Source organism: Bombus pyrosoma, linkage group LG6, assembly GCF_014825855.1.
Source record: "Bombus pyrosoma isolate SC7728 linkage group LG6, ASM1482585v1, whole genome shotgun sequence".
Lineage (NCBI taxonomy): Eukaryota > Metazoa > Arthropoda > Insecta > Hymenoptera > Apidae > Bombus > Bombus pyrosoma.
In genome coordinates, this window is record NC_057775.1 from 5749825 (window position 1) to 5777632 (window position 27808).

General features: G+C 41.9%; 1 protein-coding gene across 6 annotated transcripts in view; it reads right to left on the reverse strand.

Moving 5' to 3' along the window:
• LOC122568480 (epidermal growth factor receptor) overlaps window positions 1–27808 on the reverse strand; it is a 171733-nt gene that overhangs the window by 68562 nt on the left and 75363 nt on the right. Inside the window, exon 1 of one of the 6 annotated variants that reach the window (XM_043728237.1) lies at window positions 12008–12150. The exons of 3 other annotated variants lie outside the window; for them this stretch is intronic. The gene's annotated coding sequence lies outside the window, so the exon portion shown is untranslated. Of the gene's footprint in view, window positions 1–5690; window positions 5967–8871; window positions 10037–12007; window positions 12151–27808 lie in introns of those variants that run through there. 2 more of the 6 variants (XM_043728238.1, XM_043728239.1) reach the window with 2 other exon arrangements.

Here is a 27808-nt window from a genome sequence, read left to right on the forward strand (position 1 = left end):
TATAATATAAATTTATATCGATGTTTGACGTTATTTATATGTAGGGAAAATTGAAAATATTCAACGCAAAAATGAGCACGTATATATACACTGCTGATCATAAGATATTTAATACCAATGAACGCGCGACTGTTTTTATTTTCTAGCTATTTTATTACAAATCTGTTATTTCATTCGCGTCGTATTTATTACGGTGCTCTAATACGTATGATCGGTATGTGAGTAAAATGTAAAAGGACTCGTAAATAAATTACACGTCGAAATGTTAAATCTACTTGATATTTAAGATCCATTGGATCGATGCTGATTAGCATATTCAACGTTCTAAGGAGTAAAAAATTGATGCAGTATATCATACAAACGGTGAATATATTATATCCTAATCAACGCGATAAACAGAGATCGCTAAACAAAATAAGAACAAACCTAACGTAACGTAGTTGAAGTACAAGTACTAATTGGCCAAGTACAACGGAAATTATGTACTTGATCGAGCTATCGTACATCTTTCCTGTTTAATTTCCTGTTTAATACAGCGCTAAACGATTTGCGCGTACCGACTTCATCGAGTAATAACAAACTGCCAGCGATAAGGCGATACAGCATGTGGGTGTCCGAAAGGGCGATATCGATGGCAACGATTAGCTCGGTGTTTAGATCGGTAAACTGGTATCACGTAATCGTCTAATAACAGTTTCAACCGTCCACTACCATATGCACGTTTCACGCGGACAACCGCGACACGCAAGATCAATTATCGGATGATCGAGGGTCGGTGTATTTCGTACTGCTTTCCTTTCGTGCACGACCGCTCATTTGCGTAAGTGAGCGCGGCACGTAGAACCGTGAGCTCGCGACGCAATCATAAAAACCGAGTATAATCGACGTAATTACCAGCCAATGAGCGGTTCGTACTTCTAGCTGGATACAGTACGTATATCTCTACCTACCCATCGGCCATCGGTTTCGTTCCTTTCATTTCGACCGACCCACGTAAGCAACGCGAGCTACGCTGCCGCGTGCTTCGCAAAAACAAAAGGAGAAACGATTTTCTCGATCGAGGCATGCCATCGAGAATGGAACGATTCGATCGCCGCTAAACGTACATGCGCGTAAGTACGTAGCATGTGTAATTGTACGCACGAAATCGCGTGCCGCCCGAGGAGAAAAAGTGGCTCGGGTTCGGGCAAGGTTGAAGGTATTCTGGGAAAGGTCCGGTTGGGAAATAACGTGGATGAATATTCGAAGGGAAAGTACGTTTGTGGTAAGGCTCGGAAACAACAGTTACTTTTGAATATTCTTGTAGATGGTGTTTTATGTATTTTTATGGCAGAGCATAGATTTTTCATGTCTCCGTTGGACTATTTTTCAGATCAATCGTTAATACCAAACCGAATAGAATATGTGGAACAAATTCTTGGCATATCTTTGTACAGTCGTAATACGAATTTTATAGAAATCTAATTGGCTGTAAAACGTTACAAATGAAATGTTGCGTTAACGCAGATGCAACGCGTGTGAATATCATCGATTAAAAATCTTACCGTTCAAGGTCTTTTAAACTTCTTATCCTTTCTAAATTCAAAATTCTTTTTAAACTCAATTAAGCCTCAGAAAATTGCGAAAGCAAGAAATAGAAACGAATAGCATCGAGACCGAACGAGGCAGCGTATAAGCATAAAGGCATGCGAGGCATCGCGAGATAATATCTCCTTTCGCTTAGTTCCGCGCTCTGATGGAGCCGCATCAACGGAAAAATACGCGGTCATAAGATTCTTCTGCAACTGGACTTGGCCACCTAACCGCGTGCTCTCGAAGCTTGGATATACAGAGATTAGAGAGCTACGTGTAAGCGCCTATATATCTCGTTCAGAGGTTGGATTCTAGTCGTGGCGAGCCCTTGTAATCTTTAGCCCTCGAGGTCAGCACGAGCTCGTCCATACCACCGGAGATCCTCCGTAGATAGAGAAGCCCCGGCTGAGAAACTCGTGTTGGTATGTAGCTCGGTACACGATGCTACCCCTCTGTATTGGTAGATAGATACCCGACAGTGCCTGGTCCAGAGGCTGACCGCATATTATGCAGCCAAAGTCGTGCTCTGGCTAAAGACAAAGCTCTGCATGGATCCTGTGTCGTGACATGGCAAATAGCGAGAGCAGTCGAGAGTTCAAAGGTTTCAGAGCATTCGGCGACTACATCGTAGAATTACAGAATTATTTCTTTTCCCTGACAAAAGAGAGTAGGTCTGAGTGTTCTGGAATTATTTCTCTTCGCCGATAAATAAGAGGAGAATTGAACGTTTTGGTTGTCATTTCTTTTTACCAATATAACAGAGATGAGTATAAAAACCTTTTACACAAATCGGAGGTATCCCATAGAATTGTTGAACGTTACGGAGGAATTGCGTAAAATCGTACGATTTAAATAGATGAAAAATAGTAAGGGAGAAAATATCGAGCAAATTCTTGAAATTTCTTGTCGTAAGTGGAATATGAGTTCAAACGAATTCTTGAAGCCAATGATTCTACTGATCGTTGATTATGTTTGAGTTTTAATTACATTAAGAATATCAGACGCGTTGATCGTATAATGTCCGAGAGATTTATAAACATTTCAGTTGAAACGATCTCTGGTACCCTTTGAACGTTCGTTTCGTTGCAAGTTGCGTGTTTGTGTAAGACTCGCGTTGAAGATTAACATTTAGATGTTGACAGCAGAAGTAAAGCTTCGTGTACGAACGAGCGTTACGAGTACACGTCCGTGATAAGAGATAAGAGCGTTGTCCAACAGCGGTTCGTGAGTTTTACCAGGTGCGAATGCTAACTAATAAAATTCCCTTTATCTTTTCGATACTGCATCATACATTTCCCAATGTCGAACAAGATATCTCATGAGCATAAGCGCGTTTCTAAATTTCGCATGAAACGAAAATATCATTTATTCGGTGAATCCCTCGATCATCGAAGGTTGGATCGATTTTAACTCACGCGCTTATATCGCTAAAGTTTGAAAGAGATAAAAGAGACAAAAGTATTCGCACAGCTAGCAAAAGTACTTAAACGATCAATTATCTATTATATTAATTGTAAACGTCAATGTTCACAAGGACTATTTTAACGCTTGAACACTTAAAACGCCTATTCATTCTGTATACTAACTTTTTATTAGAAATATGTTTGCAGTAAATATCTTGTAACTTCTATACGTATACACTCTCAGATTATTTTTTCTTTTTTTTAATATTACCAATACAATCATGACGATAGCGTTTCATTACGATATTAATGAAATTTCAATATGTTTTATAGGACATATACGATGAATACGTAACAGTTTTCCATGATAAGCGTTCAAATACGATCGTGAGCCACATGTGTACATAAAGTAATCCTCTCTCGCACGATCAAGAGTGATGCGTGCAATCAGCCAGAAATCGCGAGAATCGTAATCGCATCTCGTTAATATCACAATCGAAATCAAAGAAGAAACACGGAGAAACGGTTGAGGCTCGATTATCTCGAATCTTGGCAGAGGATCGAGGTACTTGCGAAGAACGGTGCAACGTCCAACATATCTGTGATGCAATCACGGATCTATGATCCTCTCTTCGCGGCTCGATCGACTCGCGGGAAACCTCGAGTCCCGGGACGCTGCGTACACTTCTCGCAGGACCATGCATCTCGCGTGCATCCTGCATCATGGTCCACGCTATAGCCACCATTCGAGCGTGACTTTAGCGTCGGTTTAACCTCATTCCTGCCGGTGACGTCACTCTCGCCTTTCCCTCGACTCTGGACCTTCCAGCATCTCCCGAGATGTGCAACCAGCCACCTATCGACTATTATAGACGTACGGACGATTATTCGACTCGGTGAGCGATTTGCGAGCCAGTTAAACGCGATCTTTCGTATGTTCTCCCCGCGCGTCTCGAGTGTTCGTGCGAGAAACACAAAAACCGATCACGAACAGTCGCGAGTTTGCCGCGATACGTGGTCGCCGTGAAAGTAAGTCAATTGTGAAATTTAAGGGGCTATGATTCGACTCGCGATTTTCGAGCAATATGCAAGCCCGTTTGTTATTTAATTAGAGATTTGCGTGCTGTTCGATTTGTTCGCATCATTGTCCCTCTCAGTTTTCCGTAGAAATGTTTTTACGGGATTGGTTCTCTTCTTCTAACGTGATTCTACATTACATGTATAGATATCTATTCACTATACTATACGTTATATAGTTGTACAGAATATAAAGTTGGATTTATTCGACGTTTACGTAGATAATAATTGAACTGCTTGGTCCTTCATCGATTATTCAATATCCTGAATGTCGATGAAGATCGATCGTCTTCTTAATTTTCTGACCTTGATTCCGACGTTCCACATTGTGGTTATCGAATACTCGTAACAGTATTTATCTTTATATTGTATCGTAATTCTGTTTCCAAGTAATTTTGATTAATTATGGAAATATTATAGAAACTTCTCTTTAAATGCGCATTCGTAGTTTCTTAGTTACATAAGAGAAAGGTCGCTGGCAATTGGTTTGTTTCTCTTGCTTGTCAGCGACAATCCGTCTTCGACACCGCGAAATTGCTATAATTGCGCTATCAAACAGTTATTAGGACGAGTGATGATTGTCGTAGCTGGTTGGTTTTGTAATCGCAACGAACAATGTATTCTAAGCAAAGATTTATTCTATTTGACGATAAAAAATTACACAAATTGCAGGTTTTCTCACCCCTCGAGTAAACGAATAGATAGGTTCGTCGATCTGTGTTTCTATACAAGCTTTCCGATGCCTTATTGGTCTTAATAACTCTGCGGATTGAGCAAAGAATAACAGCGAAACGTGACGTCTTGGACTTTTAACGAGCGACAGATCTTTGTGTTGCCGTCATTAACGAGGTCATCGATGCTCTATAAATTCCGTGTCTTATCTAAATTACGTGTATAACAAGATATTAAACGTTTAAACCGTACAATCTACGAAATGTTTTTTCTACCGTCTCTCTCTCTCTATATGAAAACGTTTCTTTCTTCTTTACGAGGCCAAGAAACAAAATATATTTAATGGAATTCTATTATACTCATTTCATTAAAAACAGAGGTAGTAATTATGGATGATTATCGATTAATAATTGCTGCGTTTAAGATACATCAACGGGTAAAGGGAAACGGTGATCGTCGAAAAACGAAATATCGAATTCTTCTGGAGAAATTAACATTTTTTATGATCAGCCAGACAAACTTTTCTTTTTCGAAGTAATAGTCTGGTACGTCTGTGTGCGTGTATACCTGCATATTCTTTTCTTCCAGGCTATAGCAAAGAAGATGAGGTAACCCCTAGGGATCCGGCGTCAATATCCTCTAACTAAGATGGGCTTCAAGGACCTCTGCATGGGCTTTGAAGTGTCCCACAGATGCTCCAAAAGCTACGCGCGCTGCTCTCGACTCTTGCATGTTATGTCCGGGAAAAGCGTGAACTCTCGGTCACTTGGCACAAGTCTTTTTCACGCAGAAACGATTGCTTTCATGGGTACAGAAAAAGGTCTCGAGTTGAAAGCCGTGTAACGACATTTTTTACAGGACGTTCAGAAGAAAAATAGCTACTCGTGCTCGGAAGACTCGTGAACACTTTCTTTTAGAAATCAAGTCATACATAAAAGTTATAAAATTAAGAAAGATTGTACTTACTTCTTCGCATTTGAAGATAGATTTTGTTATTAAACTGATAAAACTATGATAACCGATGAAGCGTTAAACTGATAAAGCGATCATTATCGATTTACGAGACGTAAAATTATGCGAGCGTCGTAATTACGATAATATTTATCGAACGGTTACTTAGCTCGCGAGCAAAAGGTAAAGCGTAGAAATATTTGAGATAGATTGGTCGCGATAACGTAAACACTATCGCGCCTACGTCGCAGCGACGCACCGTGCTGGTTACTCCGTCCACATCCAGCACGAACTGGTCGATGTGACAAATTACGTGATATCAAGGAATCGAAGTAAGCGGAAAAGAGGCAAAAATGTTGCGCAACGTATTTATCACCGACATGAGTCTTGTCTTTCCGTTGAAAATAATGGCTGGCCGTGGCGCGCGGAACCGCCGCTAACAATGCACGTTGCATCGATTACTCTAACAATCGGTTCTCCTCTCGGCTGCAAGTAGGGAAACGTGCTTTCAGGACGAAGAAAAAGCAAGGGAATTTCGTGTAGGCCGTCTTGCACGTTCACGTCATCGGTATTCCGAGTTTCTTCAGCATCTACAAGAACACACACCACGCTCCATCGATACAGGATTTTTCCATAAATTACCTCAAAACATAGAAGTCTACTGCATTTTCAGCGATGCGTTTAATTTTATTCTAATTATATGGATGGCATTCTAATGTCATTCCTCGTCAAGTTTTCTTTTTTATTGTTTTGTTTCTCTCGTATCTTTCGTTGGAGAACCTACAACGCGAACAGATTATAGTTCCTCTGTTTCAAGAGTAGGCGCGTCCTTAGAGGAAGTAGGATATATATATCCTTTTTCTTTTTTTTTTTCTTTCAATACGCTGCTTCACGAGAACACTGAACGCATCCTACATCATACTCGACCGAGTGGACGCATCCATATGTACGCATAACCATAAAGCGACATCCCAAACGTGGTATCCGTCGTCGAGTGATGCGGAGAAGAGTCGAAGGCATTCGTTATCGTGACGAACGTTCGCACACCGGCAACCTAATGCGGCTTCGTTTAGTGCATTTCAACAAATTATACGGCTGCTTTTCTTCACTTTGTCTACGCAGGAATAAATTTGTACCCGGATGAAACATGGAAATCATCCCGGCCCTATTTTATGATTTTCAAATGAGGTGGAATACATTTGTCTTTCCGAGAAACAAACTCTATCGACGTTATTGAGCTGCGTATAATTTATCGCTATCGAATACCTATTACCTAGTGCTCACTAAAAGATGAAAAGCTTTATAGGGCATTGCAATTTTTTAAATAATATTATTAAAAGGTTGTTAATAAATTAGCAGAGGCTAGTTACTCAGGAAAGGTTGGATCACTGTTATCACGAGCTTCGTATGTTTCGTTTCAGTATGATAAAGCAAGCTGTTTTACTTCTACGTGACAACTAGACCGCGGATATTTACGCAAAGTCATAGTTTTACAGGCGCTCGTAGAGAAATGAAGCGAGGAGAAAGAATATCGAACCCGAAATAGAAAAATTAACTAGCAACGTGTGGTGACCGAAGAATTTCCATGCAGAGACGACACAAGCAGATGTCACAAGGTAACTCCAGTGGGAAACAGGCGGTGGGGAAAAAGGGTGGACGGGTCCATGATTTCCCCGTGGCTCGAGAAGTTTGAAAAGGTAAGCCACCTAATGGTCCGGTGCAGTGGCAGATGTCACATGCTCGGCAGTCGATGTTTTTCAAACGGGCATTTTGCCGCCAACGCAAGCCGACGGCTTCTTACCCTGGCGTTCAAGTCTCTCGATGTTACTAACGATCCAACAAACATTAGGCGGCAGAGATCCCGGCGAGACCGCGAAGAAGAAGAAATTCCAGGCTTGTGCAATCCGCGTGCTCGTGGGCCTGGATATCGACACGGAGTTTCTTACCAACGATCGGTCGGTTAGTATATACGTGTGCAACAACTATGTGAAGCAATTGGAACGCGGCATATCGAGGGGAACGAGGAAATGTTCGTCGAAACGTTGGATCGGCACGTAGCGCGTACGTTGATAGCGAAAAGAGAAATTCAATTTGCAAGAGGAAGGTTTCGAGAGATCTGTGCAAATAGAAAATCCACAAACGAAATAGAACAAACGGTTAGATATGGAAAATACGCGAAGGAGGATATGACAAGTCGAAGAAGCCCGTGGCCAAACACGTTTATTCAAACACTGGGCTCTGTATCGAATTCGTCGTTCCTAAGTCCGATACACCTCTGACAAGGTGATCGGATTGCAGGACGACCGCGATGCGAAATCGGAGTAAAGTCGATCGAACGCTAATTCAGATGAGGGGAACGGTGAAGCCCCAGCTTCAGAGACTCGATCGTGGTCGATCGCGCGAGGGATCGTGCTTTTTCCTGACCACGGTGTCAAAATGATCAAGAGCGATCGGTCGACGCGGCCCGGGTAAAAACCTATATATCTGGTCACGTAGTGATGCGCGACAAGCTACAAATGGTTTCGCGGGGATCTGTTTACGTTCACGGTCAGAATTTATGGGACGAACGTGCGCCGCGACTCGTACGTGAAAGTCTAGGCTCGCGCGATTTCGAGGAAGAAACACGATGGCGATGGTGCCATCGGCTCGGTCCTTTATAAATCTTTTGGCTGAAAAGCAACGTCGGTATGCCGTGCTTTTTACAGGAAACACGCGCGTTTCGTTGTCGCTGCGCGTTTTCGGTGGCGGCTCGCAAAAGGCCGCGTTTCGACCGATGTCGCCGAGGATACACTCCAGGCCTGTGTGTTGCACGAGGGAAGAATGTACGCAAGAAAAGTTAAGGCGTGTCGATCTACCAGACCGGAGAGAGACCGTCTCTCGACTGTGGACGAGACGTTTCTCTAGAAACTTTCGCCGTTGCCGCGTGAACGTGCAATGGAGCTACGAACTGAAGTCTACGATCTTTGGACTACTTGTAGTCCCAACGATAGTAACGGGAACGTTGTAAGAAACAACCGAACAGAAGGGATTGCATCGAAATGACAAAAAAAAGAAAAAAAAAGAAAAAAAAAAACACCGATTCGATAAAGTTATTTCGTACGATAGAACTCCGTTTCGTATGATCGTTGTACACAGCTCGAAGGTTTCCCTCCCAACACCTGATACATAACGCGTGTCCATGTATAAAGTCACTCACCGTCTATCTGGCAGTGATCATTCGACCGACGAAATATCCAAGACAAGGCATTCGAAACGTTGCACGTTCGAAACTTCAAGGAAACTAACGTTCACTTTCAAAACAAGTAACTCGTGTCCCCGAAGTTTTCCTCAGCCGCGTGCACCGGCAGAAACATACAGAACATTGTCGATATTCGTTCCGCAAACTCGTATTGCACTTTCACGTTAACGAGGCTTCGATATCGAGGAAAAACTAACGTCGTCCACGTGACCCCATGGGTGGCCAAGGAAACAAACCTCTTCAGTGGATAGTACGTGGCGGACGTGCGATCTGATATCGAAATCGAGTTGGTCAGAAGTGCTCCAACAACGATCAACGCACGCAACGTCACACGAGACGGTCGACATGCGTGAAAGAACACAGCAGACGTCTCCAGACAGGCGCGTCCATGAGATCAACTGACGAGGTGACACGCGAGATCGAATTTACGCAGCTGATAAGAGGTGTACGCGCGCACGCGTTATCACTGTCAAACACGTTGACGGCGCATTCTGCGTCGTTCTGGCATCGCTTCCTTCCACGAACTCGTTCTCTCGACCGTTGTTCTCGAGTTGCCGAGAGCGGACACACCAGAGAAACGAATTCCTTCGTCGTTCCTTCGTCCACATAAAATCCGAAAGTTTATCGTCACCGTTTCGGCCAACCTGTTTCCACTGACAACAATACCCCGAGAGTTCTCGAGCCTCCCCTTGTGTCAACGTGTCCGTTCGCCTCAAGACGACCACGCGTTAATTCTCCACTGTCTGGATAGTCGTCCGTGATCGTATCCACCCACGATGATATCCCGCGGACGAAGATGCTCTACGAGAGCAACGACAACCGAACAACAAAGACTTCCACGACGACACACGGTTGTTTCACGGATCACTCGCGGTTCCACGATACTACACACCGAGAGAAAGAGCGCACGCGCTAAACAACACGAGAAAGGAAGAGGCGGCTTTCACGAGAATTCCAGCCGATCTTTCGAGGCCTCCTCTTCGGTCCGCGCGTCTCACCTTGCGGAGAGCGAGTCTCCAGGTCGGCCATGCAACGACGCACAGGTCCACGCTGGGCAGGAGCCTCTCCTCGCCTCTCCTGCACCTTCAGGCCTCTCCCTTTCCACCTTCTACCACCACCACCGGCACACGTTGCTCGGTACCGCCACTACCACCGTCGGCACCGGAGTCGCCACCACCGTAGAGTGCCTCTCCACCTTCTCCTTCGCTGCCGTCAGACTTCCTCGCCTCTCTCGCCACCCCTCTCGACCGACCAGAAGACAACTCCTAGCCTCTCCTCGTCCCTCGTACCCTTCCCTTACCCCTCGACTTGCCTCGCCTCGCCTTACCTTACCACGGCACTCACCTTCCTTCTTCTTTCACCTCCTCCAACGTCTTCGTCCTTCTTCCTTCGTGGATCACTCGGTTTCTCTACTTTACTCCTCTAGCCAGGTAGAGCGACTGCTAAGTATCTCTATGCGCGCACATAGCCACATGGAGCAGGGGCCACGACTCTCGGCCCCTTTGTAGCTACGTGAAACGCTTCTTCACCGGTGTGGATGCACGGCCAGCATGATCCCCCTTGGCTCTCTCTTTCTCTCTCTTTCTTTCTGCATTCGAGGGTTGCTTGCTAGCTATTTGCTCGCGCACAGTGCATCTGGACTCGGAAAAGGCATATGTTCCCTGACTCTGTTTCTTCCGTCAGCGCGACACAGGGAATAGGAAGATACCAAGAGCTACTCCGCTCGAACTGCGACCTGCGATTTAATAAAATTGGAGCGCTCGATGCGTGGGTGTCATCCTGACGATCGTGATTTAGATCCCTCGGAGAGGCGCAGTGAACGTTCCCAGAAGAAGTTTTATGTCAATGCTTGAATCGTAAAGTAGACTACCAGGCGACCTTTCCATACCTTCTGTGCACAGCTGCATAAGGATAGGGGAATTCCGGAAGCGGTATCTTATCGGGTGTCGTGCCCTTTGGTAAACTAAAATTTTACCTTAGCTTTCGTGAATCTAATAAACGTCGTTGCATAAGGAGTTCCAAGAAGTACGGTTACATATTCCTTTGATTTCGATCCATTAATTAGATAACTCGTTCGACGATTTGTGAATAGTTCTTCTATATTCGACGAACTGTTAGAAAAATTTGTTCGTACTATCGGCGCGAAGACTCTCCGCTCGTGCTCTATACCTAATGAAGCAAGTACTCGTAAGAATGTAGAATCTCGTTACGCGAAAGCCACCTTGGGCAGGCGTGAAAATACATCGCGTTCTATTTCCAAGAAGAATCCACAGCCAGTGGCGCTGTCAGAGAACTGGAGAAACTTTTTCAAAATCGCGGTCGGGATTTCTAGCGACTGTTTCTTCCGCGAACCACGCGAAAACGTCTTACCATAAATATGTAATAACGTAGGTAAGTACTTGGTCGAGAGACCTGGTGCTTCTTTCTGTAGAGGTTATGCCTTAAAGCGTAAACGCTTTGTGCCGGTAAATGGCGAAAAGAGGGAGACGTTTCGTGGAACTAAAGCTCGAACTGACGCGGCAGATCGACGCGAACGTAACGGGAATTTGTTGAAACAGCAAATGTTTAATGTATGCTTTTACTCTTTGTGTAACATAATTATTATGCGTATTGCGATTATATAATATTCTGACTCTTTGATTATACATAAGTAGATTCCTAACGTTGTGATAAATACAACATTGCCATATATTCAAGAAATTAGTTGACTTTTAGTGATAAGTCCGAAATTTTTATAATGTTTGTTGTTCAATTCGATGCGTATAAGTCTTAACCGATGTTCGTGAAATAGGAAATTCCACAAATAGCTAGTGCACGCATAATATTTTACGTACATTGCATTTTTCCTTGCTACACTCAACTAATCACATGTATTATGTTTATCTCTTAGTCTGCGAAATTTCTTAGAAACTAGAAACTTACAGTCAACGAGATTATTTCAATGTCGCGAATGCATTAAACAGTCAATCGTCTGTTTGAACAATTCGATAAATTCTCTAACTAAACTCAACTTATCGACCAACCAATCTTTAACCACCCACTCCAGTCGGAAACAATCTTTCGTTAAATTTTCACGAGTACCGTTAAAACTTACCGACTCATTGTTGTACCAAAAATTCTTTTCTAGGCCTGGAAAAAATCGCTATTCTCTAGATCGTTCGAGATAGAACGCTACGATGATACAGCTTCCCATAGACGTACTGGAACGCAAGAGGGTAGCTTCTTAGCAGGTGCCTGTCGATGTTCCGTTTCGATCGTTCGATGCTCGACCCTCGGCCAACCATCTCCATTTCATCCCTAACAATTTTTTCCGACCACTGACCGGGCAACAGTATTGTTCCCTTCAAGTGGTTTGACTATCCCTGAGGTATTTGTTTGCCAATGGTCGGTTTCACCCCCGCAAAGAGGATCCCCATAGAGAGACACGACTACGTTAACACTAGTAACAACGTAGGAACAATACTGCAAAATTGCAGTTCGTCCGTATCTATTCCGATGCCATTTGTCATTATTGGAGGGGCGTGTGTCTCGATGGAACACGATACCAGACCTTTCTTGGAAGGCCGACTTTCAGCTACTTTAAAAGTCTTAAAGCCCTTAACGATAGCCGAATCGGCGATCCTTTTATTTCCAATGCTGATGTGAAAAGTCCTGCCTTTCAGGCTGTCATTTCTAAAACAATTTGAATTTTAAAGTTAATAGATTCGTAATTATGGATTAAACGAAGCATTGACTTAGATTTAAACGTTCCTACAGCGAAAGCGAGCGTAACGTTTGACTATAAAGGGATTTAAACGAATTTGAAGTATTTGCTTTCGAATTGATGCTTTATTCTGAATTTAAAAGATTTCACGTTTTCGAAATAGTTACGAGAATGGCAAAAGACGAGAGATCATAAATTCTACTTCTTCATAACTAAGAGATAATTAAATTCTACTTCTTCATTTCAAGATATTTTAATCGATATTTTTGTAGAGGATGGTTGGTCGTGAAGTTTAAATGACGAGATAACTCGTTGTTGAAACCGTCAAATGTATTTAAAAATATTTAATAAATACAGAGAATGTTCGCTAAGACGCTCGGTACTAACAGATTCGCTAAAGACTGTGTATAAATCGCTAATAAGATTTCTCGAGCTGAGACTGATAAACTGGTCGCCTTGTGTTCGTTTATTTATATCGGTCGAGGGGGGGGGGAGCACCGGAAAATTTTAATTCGTCTTTGTTTGACGATTGCACGTAGCGGTGACATTGTTTTGCCTGGAGTTTATTTATTATTACATTATGTACGTCCTACACTACGATGTTGATACTCCGAGGCAAAACAACAACATCATTCAAATTGTCCCCTAACTCATGTGCCGCTACATTTCCATTTACGTTTAGTAGCACAAAGAATAGAAAATAATTGACTGTTTTTCTACTCGCATAAAGAGGGCCTTCAAGTATAAAAAAGGCCATTCAACATTCACAAATTGAATTACGTTACAGATATAAAAAACAACGAAAAAAAAAAAAAAAAATGAGAACTTTTAAACTTATCAGGAACCAGTGATTTACTATTCACGACAATGCTAATTATCGAACGTGCAATTCGTCTCGGGACGATAATAGTGATCGCACGAGTTTGCCAGGAATCAACAGGTGGTTTCATGAACGCGTGGGCCTAAATTTAGCCGCGACATAACCTCTCCTACTCTCTTTCCGCGACTTCCCCACCCTTGTCATCGAATTTGTTCTCTTTCTGTCGTTCTCCCTTCTCGTCTCCGCCGCTCATCGCCGCTCTCTTGCTCTTTCTCTTTCCACGTCCTCTCTTACCAATCGTTTTCTTGTTTTCACGCGTAATGCAATTCGTTCGAATGTAGCCGTTCGACCTAACGCGCGATGACAAAATACGCTCCGCCGTGGATCGTTAAAAAAGTTCAAAATTAATGAGCATCAATAATTACGAAGTAATTAGTTGGAAATTTAATTCAATCGGCGATGAGGTTCGTGTTGGTTTATTAAACACGGCTCGTATACGATGAATGTCTGTGATTGACCGGTTGATCAACCGTGGTTGAGTGTATCAGAATTGGAGGAGGGAGAAAGTTAGCATCACGGCTCGATATTACAACTCAATGTTATTTCTCAATGGCACGTACCCTTTTCCATAACTGTACTCTAAATATTAGTTGGGATTTTTGTATTCTTCTTTATTAATAAGTTATTAATACTTTTTTACTTTTTATTAATAAAATTATTTTAAATTCTTTTACAATCTTCTATGGATAAAAGGGTATCCTGAAAAAATTTCGCACATCACCAAAATATGTTTCACACGACGTCGAAGTGTTCATTGGTTGTGTTGGTTGGTATCCATTAACGCTTCGCTATTAACTACTGCAAATATTCGTTTCGATTCGAAAACCGTTATTGTTAAAGAAGAAGTTGCCGAGGTGTGTGGCGCGCGCATTTTAATCTAGCGGTTGAATCCATTTGTGGTTAAAGAGTTTACGACATAAACCCTAAAATCAGCACGCGCGTCAGCGAACGAGGTAGCCCGGGGGTAGATCTTTTCGAGGAATTCCAGACGTATCCGCAACGCGGATCAGGGCCATAATTCCGATGGTAAGGACGACGATGACGGCCATAAGGAAGCGTGAGATCAATCTCTATGGCGGCCGTTGCGGACCTCAAGCGAGACAGGGCCAAGCTCGTATCTCGCGCTTCGACGCGCGATTTACAGCTGCCGCGTTGCTTTATTCGCCAACCTGTTCTCTCTTCTCGTTTCTCTTCTCCTGATGTTGCTCGCTTCGAACGAACGAACGAACGAAGGCTCTCCTCGCATTCCTCTTGCAACGTCGACCGCGTTGCCGTACGCGAATCAGATAAAAGTGGCACTGGAAGGTATATACACCGCGGCCTCCACGGCGACTTTGAAGAATCGGTGTGGATCCAGGAGGATCGCGCGCGCTTGCGATCGCGTGACCGCTGGTGTATTATGGATGGCCAACACTTTCAAGAGTTTTCATGAGGAATTAAGCTTTATGAAGGATTAATGTTCTTTGCAAATCTGGATTGTCAGCAGTGGCGGCAAAATAATTTGGAATGGAAACTTTATTTTCGTTATTACTATTGTCATTATTATTATCCAAGGAATCGGAGAATTGAATATTTTCGAGATTGTTGATATAGAACGTTTGAGAATAGTTTTACTTCGATCTTGTAATTTTTAGAGTCGACAAAAATTCGATTCTGTAGTGTTTTTTTGTTATACTCTAAGTAGATTAATTTGGAATTGCGAATTATGAGCGCAAATTACTACTTTGGCAGTCGCAGACAGAGTTTTTTAAATTAACAAATTCGTCATTCGGTATAATGAGGTTTTTAACACCTCTACCGAGAAGAATGTAGCTTTTTGCTACTTTATTGCCAGTCGATTACTTAATGCCAATTAGATGTATAGTGCGAATCAAGTTTCAGGATTCACATTTATTTATCGCTAATATTTAACGAATATCGAGAAACGGAGTTCTTAAATACCAGACTTGGTGTTATGGAAGTTCTGCTTGGATTTACATACCACATTGCTTGCACGGGAATTAAAATTTTCCGCTCGACTCTCTAATCGCATAATTCTTACGAAACTGATAAATTTCTACCAGAAACGCTCATATATCTATATGTAAAGTATATGTATATCCACATGTATCGCACTTACGAGCGCCGGTGTACATAAAAGTACGTACCTTTCGTAAGAAGCGTGAAATTATACCTTTTTAAGAAAAAATAAATTTCGTTGCCAGTTCGCTAGCCAACATTTATGCTTCTCTTATTAGGATTCTGACGTTTACTCATCGCTGAGACACCATAAAGCGACGCGAGGCAACGAAAAGTGGCGAAGCACCCTCGAGCGATCTCGCACCGTGAACCTCTCTCGTTCGTGCGGCCAACTCTCCCCGCGAAACTCGGGTTCCAAGTATACCACGGGCATAGAGTGTCGACCATAACGTTGGCCAGAAGAGAATACCGGTTCCGAAAGCACAGTGGCGCCGCTACCCGAGGAATTCGCCTTTGGAAAAAATCGCACCGCTCGACGAGATTTGAATAACCCTTGCATCTTATGTCACAAAACTTACTCGACCGCTCGCTTCGTCCATACGTTCCTCGAATTCCTCACGCCGGACAGTCACGCGAATTTTTCCTCGGAATCGCATACACAAGCGTACGCTTCCTCTTTTGCTCGATTTCTTTCCCAATAGAAAGTATACTTGATGTGTTTAATATAATTTTTTAATAGGATAATAATTTTACATATTTTTAGAAATACAAAGAATACAAAAGTCTGCGCGAGATAAATAATCTGCGACATTATGATTTTCTTCATGTGCTGCCTCATAAAGGTGTGTATGGTTGCCATACTGATATCAATAGCATAGTGTTAAACATTAATAGTGTTTATTCTTCTACCGATACTTTCTCCCAATCCAGGCCTGCAATTAAACACTTTTCGTACCGTATCTTATCCTGATCTATATTAGTTTGTATAGAATTTTATTTGTATGAAATAGTACGCATCTTTATGAATTTAATTTGCACGAATTTTTAATAATTTCATGTTACGTAGAACATGTTTACTCTGGTGGATATATTTTCCCATAAATAGATGAATAAATACATACTATAGAGGTTCTCTGTGATGCACGTGGACGATATCAAAGTATAGTCGCCTAAGTCAAGAAACATCGTATGTATGTATGTAGACAGAGAGGAAGAACGAGAGAGTAAGATCCGCAGCGAGGTTTCCGCGAGAATGTTAACGATCAAAGGGCCGATCGATAAGGGGGAGCGCGTTTCGCTCGCGTAGATCGAGCGTCGGTTCTAAGAACTCGTTAATAATAATCCCTGGCAAAATTATTTATTTAGTCCATTTGCGGATTCGCGTCTGTCTTAGTACGTGACTCCGCCGATAATGAATCCTTCGTATATACGTAAGTTGAGTTACAACGACTTACGAGCTCCGACCGAATATACCTGGCTACAGGACCGTGCAAAAGATGCGCCGCGAGGATAACACCATCGTCGAGTCACAGTGCTTTTATTTTACTTGGTTCGCTCTTTCGTTCGTTTCACCCTCCTTACCCGCCTTCCTACGGCAACGCGAACGCACCTTCTCGTTCTTCCTCTTCTGTCTATACAACCTTTGTCCGCGCCTTCGTATTTTACTTTCGTGTTAGCAGCAGGGGCCATTGTTCATCGCGTAGAAAATCGAACGAGCGTCTTTCCGTTGTTGTCGTTTCCTAAGAATCTCCGTCTCGCGAGGGAGTTTTCGTTTCCTGGAACCGTCTCGTCGTCATCCCTAATGAGGGGCTGGAGAACACGAGAAACGGACACGATTATGAAGCATGATACTTGCATGATACTGTACTTTTATTCCATGACTTTTTTAATCCTTCACTATTTGAGGAACAGGTGTGTTGGATGCGTTCTGAAATTTGTGTTTGTTTTGTCGTATTCTGAGAATCGAGAGCTCACAACAAAAGTGTCTATTGCCCATGTTCGTCTCTTTTGAAGAAAATATAACAACACTTTTGTATTTTCAATTTTTACCCGTTCGGTACATTGCGGCAAAGTAGCAAATGACAAACAGGTTTGTTAAAAATTGAGATAATTTTACATCCTTGGTGTAAATTTTAAAAAGAAAAAGAAATTTGACATATTTCACAAATATTTCTCATTATTTTTGAATAATATTACAACCAGTAACGCGTAATTTATGGAATAGTATTTTATAAAATACATAATATACTTATATAACTCAAGGTCATATGCTTCTCGCAAAGTGAAAAATTACATTCTGTACGAATAAGACTTTTAATTCTCTTCCGCTCATTTGTTTAAAACTATGAGGTTAATGGTGTTTCACGATACTTCCAGGAACTATCGAGGCGCTATTAAAGCATTTCTGAGAAGTATCGAACTATAATTTCAATTTCTAGCGCCATCTTCGCGTCAGCTGTGTCGATACAGCATCGATGGCGTCCGCGAACATTCAAGGATGATGGAAAACGAAACGAGTAGTCGTCGACCCGTCAAACTCGTCAACAAGAAGAGACCTTGCGGCACGACAAATTCCTCTCTGCCTCGTCCTTAGCTATGCGCCTCCCACGAATCGTCCCACGATTGCCAATATTTGCGGAAACGAAAAGAGTTGCTAAACATGATCGTCTCTTTCCTCTGTCTATTCTCTGACTACTTGAAGAAAACAAATCGTACAGTGCCTGGTTAAATTCAGCAACTTGTCACCGAAGCGACAAACGTTTCGTTTTACTATGTTCATGTACCTATACATCGATTTTCGTTTCGATTAATTAGATTGGGATCGAAAATTCGGTAATTCGGTGAAATAACGCATGAACAGGCACGAGTAGACCAAGAAGTGATTTATCGTTTGACTTTTTCGGAAGGTATACAACAATTTTTCCGGATGATTTTATTTTATATATAAAGATACACGCGCTATTCAAGTTATGACGTATCTAAAATATTTAAATATTCTAAATGGCATACAGATTGATACACTACAAAGGCCGTTATAAGAGATCGTCGACTAATCGGAGCAGTAGCTGAAACAGCACCAGGTACAAGGGATTAGACGCGCGTTAAGAATGTGGACGTAGTTGCAGACTCGATAAGAAGCGCAACTCTTTTCAATTACGCCGGCAGAATCGACATTCCGCGGACGAGCTTCAGCCATATTGTCGGTAGAGGATTTAAAAATCAGCTGGAACTTGAGTAAGCGGACCGATAATAATAGCTGGCATTCCTCTGAAAATCGCGCGGCTCCTTGGTTGGCCGTAAAGGCGGTAAAAAGAAAGAGTCGGTAGCGATGTGCCGCGCGACATTAACTTCGAGATTTTAACTAGTATTCGTTGACACGTGTCAATAAACATGTTATGTTACTGTGCGTTGATAAAGCGATTCCACGGAGCTGCGAATGGATGATGCTGAGTATACGAAACGCGAACAAGTACCGTTGCAAGAAAGCCGATTTCGAAGAGAAAAAATAGTTTGCAGAACAAGGAAATATGTACAGTTCTTTCGATTTTCTTAACAAACTGCATATGTGTAATTTATCAAAGAGGGAGAGGAAATAGCGTTACGCAAATTACTGATCGTGAGCGCTTTGTTAGAAAGTTTGAAGTTTAATAAATTTTACAACATTCTTCTTCCCTGCGTAATTCTAGATTGATCTCTTAAAATTTGTTACCAAATTCAAAATCACCCCACACACCTAAAGAATTGTATTATATAGAATCCTGTGTAGAGAGAGTAGAATTATTCTGTAATTAACCGACTATTTGTTTGATACGGGTAATTTCGTTCCGCTAATAGCACGAGGTTATCGAATGATTTCGAAAGCCGGACATTAATAAGTCGGATAAAGAAAGTTATCGAACCAGTAATGATTCGTGAGTAACAACAGGGTAATTTAATCGAAATCACGGAATAATAACGTATATTGGTATATTATCGATTCGAAGGTTTCCCTGTTTTTTGCCTTCTCATTTTTTTCCTCTCGGTCAGTCCCTCGGAGGTTGGTACGTCCCGGTGCACGCTGTCGTTCGATCGCGATCGGTTTTTTCGCCGATCCGGCCAATTTCTTGACACATGTTCGACCGTGCAACGCTGAATCACAGGGAGCAGCTTTTTATGGGAAAGCCGCGAGCGCAGTTTAAAAGTCAGCGAGCTAGCTACTTTCACCCGGTTCGCGTTGAAAAACAGCCGGGGCCAGAGTTTTTTTGGGAATTAACCGGAGCAAAAGTCAGCATACGTCTCGAGATTACGACGTGCGGTGAGTAAAATCCACGCTGGATCAAAACATTAGCCTTTCTTCTGGGCCTTCGTTCCGCGCAAGAACCGAATCGTGGAATAACAGGTTGCTACACCTGCCATCCTAACCAGGAATTCGTGTAATTTTTTATCCATCCACCTCGTCTGTCCATCGTATCCCTGTCGCGTCTATTAAATCCGTCACTGAAATTTCACTTCCATCTTCCTCACGAACCTCGTGTCCCCGGACGTTTATACACGTATATTCGTTGTTCTATTATCTTTTTTTTTTTTTCCAACCGAGAAACCTGTCGTATCTTCTTCCTTGCGTGGCCCTCGCGTTTGATTTCAGTCCAGTCCAAACCGATATGATCGAGGAGCAACGCTATCGGCTGGACGTCTCGTGCTTTCCCTCGTGTTTCCGCCTCGACGACTCTTCTCCGATCCGCTGACTTTTCGGGAACGTCACTCCAGATCCCCGAGGAGTCTCGGCACTTTGTAGTGACGAAGAGAGGCACGGAGGGTACATCACCTTCGCGTGTTTACCTCTTCGGCAACCGGTTCTTGCCTCCCTCTTTCCTCCTTCGTGTCCACTATCGTTCTTCTCCCTTCTGTATCGGCCGCGTATACCTGTGTACAACCTGGCGTAGAATCTACCTTCCTTCTCCTTTCCTCCTACACCATTTCCATTCCGCCTCTGTCTCACTCGTTCGCTTCGTTTCCCCGTCCTTCTCGTATTCGTTCCGCGGCGATTCTTCGTTCTTCGTCGATCCGCCTCTGTCGTCTCTTCTCTCGCGGTATTCAAATGACCTCGGATGATGAATACGCCCATCTCTCTCGGCCTGTCGGTAATTGCCGCTATTTCTATCCTTATTTTTGCCCGCGGTGCGTACACCTTCGAAGGTGCACGGACGTACATACTCCGGGTACAGCAAGCACGGTCGGCTCCTTTCTTCCCTCCTCGTATACCTCTTCTTACCTTTTTACCTCGTACGCGCTCGCACAATACGTACCTTGGTACCCGCTCCTCTTATCTCCGGGAATTTCGTAAGGGGCGATAAACCGCGCGAGAACCGATCCAGCCAACTCTTCACCCGACTCGACCTTCTATCTTTCTTTCTTTCTTTCTTTCTTTCTTTCTTTCTTTCTTCGTGCATCGTGGAGGTGTGAAAGCATCGGGAACTTCAACCTGCCCATTATCACGCTGCCTCCCCAGACCACGATGATGTTGCAAGTGGATCTTGGAGCGCTATAAAGCGCATTTCGTTTTTCGATCAACGAAAATTTTAGAAGGAATTGAATGATTTTGACTGGATTTATATTGGGTGTCTGGGATATGACGATGAAGGGTAATTGAAGATTTAATACAGTGACATACCAAATAAAGTAAAATATTTGAACTTTTAAGTCTTTAGGTTTCATTACGCCTAAAAACGGACAATGACGTGTATTTTTCTCTTTTTCGAAGAATGTTGGAAATTTAAGATTTAAAAAGAATTGTAGATGTTGTAGAAAAAAATGAAAATTTTTATTTTCAAAAATTTAGCTCAGCATCTAGCATCTAGCAATCCTTTTTAAGCAACAACTTTCTTTCAAGAGGATATTCTTCTTAATAAAGCATCTTTCATGAAGCACGTAAGGTTATGACGCAATAACACCGTTACCTGCTTAGGATCAAGGCCTTGATAAGAAAAAGAGCGATCAAGGGAATTAACTTAATAGGGCTACAATTACGCTAATTATGATCTTCCAGTTGAACACGAAAGATCCTTGATGAAATATTGAAATGAGATCCAGTTCTTCCAAGAGCATATAATTTATGTTCTTTCCTACATTTTCAAAACGTTCTTTAAACATTTCTTCAGATACGTTTCTGTAATTAAAATAAAGATACGTAATTATGAAAATTCGTCTAATAATAGCAGGACAAAATGCTACGTTAAACTCTGTGTTTTCTTCTGCAGTTAATCGCTAGGAAGGTTCTAATCGGTCGTGTTTCCCACTCGCACCGATAATTAATGTTTTCACGCGTCGGTATTATGCAAATCGACGCCATATTTCGAACGATTTGGAATATGCGCGGCAGGATGTGGAATTAAATAAGAAACTTCGTGAGTTTCTATGCACAAAACACCGTGTCCAGTTACGTAATCAATTAATGGAGCGTGTAGCGAAAACTATATTATATACGTACATTTGTTCATCAATTTTTTAGTTGAGAAACGCCCGCATTGCGCGCGAGATATGAAAATAGTATAATTGGAGTCTCTGACACAGTTGAACTAATATCATTAGTGGAGCTTTGCAAGTAACAAGATACGAGTTATTGATATTGATAAATTCTCCCTCGGCATAGCAATAAATTTGACAATAAAACGACAAAGTAAATTTTACAAATTACAAGTTGTCTAATTATTTTATTTCGCGTACATGACATCCTCTCGTTTGCATATACATCACATATGTATATGTCGGGATGATGCAGCATCACTTTTGAAGCGACTTGTACCATACGCATTACAAACGTGCACGGGTAGCTACGGGGCAAACAGCAATCATACCCATAAAGTTCCCGTGATCCCTTCGTGCCAGGGCCTCGCATGCTGAATAACAGCAACTATTAGTGGTCTGTCGGTCATTACAATCTGTCAGTCGAACGTACAGTCGTGTAAGCGCTTGCAGGTAACCTTGACGAATGAAACTATCGGCCAGCACGTGTACTTTTATCCTTCTCTTCTACGGAGCCGTAAATACCTTGGTCAAAAGAAAAATTGGTTTCCCTGTTGGTCGACGAGAGAACCGTATCGAATTCTGAACGATTTGATATATCATAGCTTGCACAATGTTTTACGAGTTCTCGCTGCAACGTTACAAGCAGAATTTGCTAAGTTAATAGCGGTTGAGCGTGATTTACGCTTCAATTTCTGTTATTTTAAGAGTATTATGTTAAAATAGCATTAATCCGAAACGTTGCAAAGATTTTGCAACTTTCAAAATCGTAGAATTCTTCTGTAACTGACGTGGAACGCGTCTCCTGATTCACCACTTTTGAAATTAACGACTTATCAGAAATTTAAGAACGATTTATCCTTTTACTTTTACGAAACGATAACTTTCTTCAATTTCCAGCCCTGTTTTTCAATCTTTTTTTCTAGGAACCATAGTCAAATGTTCCATTAATTAATATTCGTAAAATCAAGGTTCCGTTGTATTTATTTCACTATAAACGAAATCGTCGCGATGATGGACCGTACGTATGGAATAAAATACGACAGCTTCCAGCGAATCGGTTTTGTGGCAGGGACCTCTGACTCAACTCCGCGTTGGGAGAGGTCTCCGAGTGTCTAGCCGAGTTCGCCCACATGAGACCCGGTTCCGTTGTGCTTAGGCGTACAATTGCACGGGAACGCGCCAGAACGATCGACGACGATTAGGCAATAGCCGCCGTTTTATAATTGTTCCCCCGGCATGCACAGATCGTGTATAACCGTCGACAAGGCCCACAGTTTCGACACACGCCGCCTCGTGTTATAACCTACGTTTCGCGCGATTAGTTCTCGCGGCAAAGCGATAAATCTCACCACAATTCTGCTCCGAGGGATTTGTTAGTCTTCAAGGGCTCCAGGAGCAACTATAAGCCTAACCTAGTCATTAGGGTTGAGTCGGTTGAGGTTAATTAGGATTTTAAATGGAGACGAGGAGAAGAAACTTCGTAAGAGAGAATGATGCGTTTTACGGGGGGCTAAGATGGAATTTGATAAGAAATGTTTCGTGTTTCTAATTTCTACGTTCTTTGCGTAACTACGATAAAGCGATACAATATCTGCTTACGCTATATTTCATCGTCCTTTCGAATCTACTTCGTCAATTGCAATCATAAACATCGTTTCCTAATGTCGCGAAAATTCTGTTCAACCGTAACACATAATACTCGCATAATCAATGAAACATCAATAACAACGGTACCAACTTTCCGATATTATAATATATACGATGTGAAGGCTAAAAACGTGACAAAGAGGGTCGTAAAGATCTTAGCTCTCGGAACAAAATTGGCGACACCATAAAGCAGAGGAGGGCTGATATCGTTCCTTCGTGTTTACGTTTTCTACATTCCTATACCAGTGGAGGCTAAAGTATGTACGGTTTCAGCGATGGAGGACGCGTATAAGCGTAATGCACACCAACACCAAATATATATGGGGAACGATAGGTGATATAAAGTGGTAATGTCGCGACTGTCGCGGGTAACGTGAAACATAGGCTGATTGGGCCGGTTTAGCCGCGCCTTATCGCTGCCTGTGCTTAACATACATCCACTGTGCAACACCCTATTCTCGTCGCCGTTCTCCACGTTTTTAATTCACGAGTTAAGTTCGCGTCACAAACGATGATACGGTAAGGTTGGATCGTTCTATTCCCTAAGTCTCCTAAACTTCAATAACTTTAAATTCAATCTTGAACTCTGTACGGAATGATCAAAGTCGAATATCGTAAAACACCATTAGTCTTTTATGTAATGAAAAATGAGAAAATGAAAGAACGAGAAAATAATTCGATAGGGTTATTTGAATCAGCGAAGACGTATCGTATAAGAATAAATAAAATAAGCGATGAAATAATATGCCAGAAGTAAAGTGATGTAGATACACGCGATACTGAATGAAATATTTATCAACGTTCGGTTGAATACCATGTTTTGCATTAATAGAAAATCTCATAATCAAAATCTATCATAGTACAATTTCGTAGGCAGTAATTTTGTCTCGCTGGAATATCACACTGTCCATCGTGCCATGACATCGTGTATATTTACGATCAAACTCCTTTCCTCGAACCATACAGTTTACGAGACACGGTTGGTCTGGTGACCGATGTCATCGAGACGTTGCCGCCACTGCTGGATTTATGGTCAGCATTCAGGATCTATTGGATGGCGTTATCGGTAGCACGGCAAATCGTGGGTTTACACGATTGTGACAGCTGACGGTATTACGTACATTTGTACAGAACTGGGAGTTTTGTTTCTTCCCGTTCGAAGTTTATTTTTGATTTGTAGAATGGTAGGATCTTGTACTAACAATATTAGTATATTGACAAGTTACAAGTTATGGGTAATAGATTCCTCGTTTTATCGTATGCTATACATGCAGTGTCGATGTAAATTATAATAGAAATTTGCTACTTAGATACGCTGTATAGTGAATTTCAAGAAACAAGTTTCAAATGGACAATTTTTTAAGTATTTTGGTTACAAAAAAAAAAAAAAAAAAAAAGAATCGAAAACAGAAGCTCGAGTCTTTCTTTCGTCGCATTTATAATTTACGTTACGTTTATGAAACGAATTTGTCGGAAAACGATCGATTCGTCGAAAGTTTCATTTCCAAATGTTTCTTCAGCAATGTTTCTCGAAACCAGATTCTTGAATGTACTTTCACATCGAGTAATTTTTCTACGTACAATGCCGCAGTGCAAGCATGTTATTTATTCGTGCGATAGTTTAGCGCGTTATTGTTGCTTTCCAAACGCAATCGGAAAATAACTGTCTGGAGGTAACGAAGCTGTCTGTTCAGCGATAGGCAGCACGTGGGCGTCCTTTCCATTCAATACTTAATGTTTCACGTTCGTGCCATTAACTTTTAACGGGGTTTACTTTCTAAGATTTTCCTCGATATCGTATCCCATCTTTCCACATTAATTTTCTCTTCATTGCGTTTATCTTCTATTTAATTTTGTACGCTTGCATAATCTTTCCCCTGACACATTTTCTCATCGGTTGCTTCAACGCAGCATATCGATATGAAAGTATTAATTAATTTCTCGTTCGAAGTCAAATGAATGTCACGATTAGAATATAAAATTATACTTAACTCGAAGATAGAGATCGTATTTAGATAAATAAGAAAAGAAGATACAGAATGTTGAACGAAGATTTATTGAACTCGTAGAAGCGAAACGTGACTATATAAGTACTGGTATCGAGCGTTCCTTATTTTGATATATGTAGAAATCAATATTTAAGCGTGATATAAAACGTGTAACTAAGATAATGCTTGACCTGAACGTCTTTAATCACGATTCAGAGAACCGACGTCGGGGTCAATTATTCTCTTCGGTTAAAGAAGAGAAGAATATTTCCTCGTAATTTCATTGAAATTTCAATATACCTGCAGATTGATCTATTAACTGTTTCTCGAGCAACGTAACACGCTAACTGTAATAGTTGACTTTGAAGAAATAAACGTCCAAATACTTTATCGGCCATTGTATGTTCGAAACAGGTGTCTTCGAACGTTTTCGATCTCGTTCTGTTCGAACAAATAAAATTCTACTCGTTAGAAATCAAATTCAATCGAGCTAATCTCACTGTTCGAGGACGAAACAAAACGAATCCAGTTCAAAGGCGACTACAAGCTTCGTCCGATCACGACATTATTTCAGTCCACGAAATGTCAAGGTGACCGATCACGGGAAGACGAGTTTCTCCCTTAACCTCCTACGCGATCTATTCCCGGCATCGAGGATCGAACGTGACGAATATCGATGGCTGGTACGCGATTTACGCCGCAGTTCGCGAGAATAGCGCGGCCGGTTACACCTGGCGATAAAGCATTTGTGTGTAATTCGATTATCTGCAACGGTTATTGCATGGGGTGGTGAACAACCAATCGAGACCGGGGGCCGTCAGTGGTCCTTATCGCGGCTACTATCGATGTTTCCGACCGTATGTTCAACTCAAATATTGCGAATCGCTGGTTGCAATGCCGATAGCGCGTAAATCGCTCGAATCGCGTTCCTCTGGTAAACAAGATCCGTTGGAAACTAGGCATTACACGGTCGCGATCGTGTAACGCGAATCGAGATTACGGTTATCGTTTCCACGTAAGTCCTTGAGCTAGTACCGAGCTGACCTCGTTCCCGAGTCGATTTGAAAAACCTTACAGTAGGGTGTATCGATGGATATGTTGAAATTCGCTGGTCGACGATGTTGAAGTTTCTGAAGCGTTTATGATTTCATCGAAGATCTCGCCCGTAGGATTCTGTTCATGGTACATTTCCACGTATAACGCAAACGAACGTACAGAGTCATCAATTTCTTTGTTTACTTTCAACGCTTCTGAGTATCTTCGTTATCAATGTTGTCGTTAGACTTTACTCGATCAGAGAAAGAATTTTGCAATTGAAAGGTCTACGATCGATAGGATTTGCTTCTTTCTCAGTTGTCATTTTGCTCGAACGATAAAGTATCATATATAGGCGCTCCGTGTTATCTCCAAATTATATTTTTGTCTTTTCGAAATGACGAGTTTATTTGGAGCCTAAAAGTGAGTTATCGTTGAAATTTAAGGTGCTTTATCTAGAGGTGGATGCAAGCAGTTAATAAAGTGGCTCTTGCAGCTGTTTGCTCTTGCTGCTAATTCAGAGTTCAGCTTCTCTTTAACATACGCGCGTCGAAAAGCCACGGTAAACAGAACTCGTTCTCTCATGATACAGCTGTGAGCGTGACATTTCAAATTACCAAGTTCAACCAAATAGAGTTGGCAGGCTCCGGGTCTGTTTGGCTCGATTCTCTTATTGCTCCGACACGAAACATGTTGTTCTTCAAACAGTATTACTCTACAAATTCTACGGCCTCCTACATAGCTTTGGAAGAGTCCACAGAACGAATCTTATCAAGCAAACGCAAAGTAGAACTCCGCTAGCGATCATAAAAGTCGCGCTCAAGATGAAAATTATACTTCCGCTAAATATTATTGACACATACTATTTATATATTTGATTCTAGTATTCGATACATTTAAACGTCACTAATTTTCCTGTACTTCATCCTTTTCGCGAATGAAATATCCCAAAATTGGTAGAAAGATATTCGAAGGGACACGAACGCGAAGAAAACGCGAATAAATTCCAACGAGTGAATTCTCTAAAATATGGGTTTCTTACTTCGTACAGACCAAATAACGCAAAATCAAAGTTTTCCGAATATGTACGGCCAATTTACGCCTACCACTGATACAAAACATCGCACATCCTGCATGATGAATCCGTTACACACCACACAAGTTAACTATTTTCGTTCG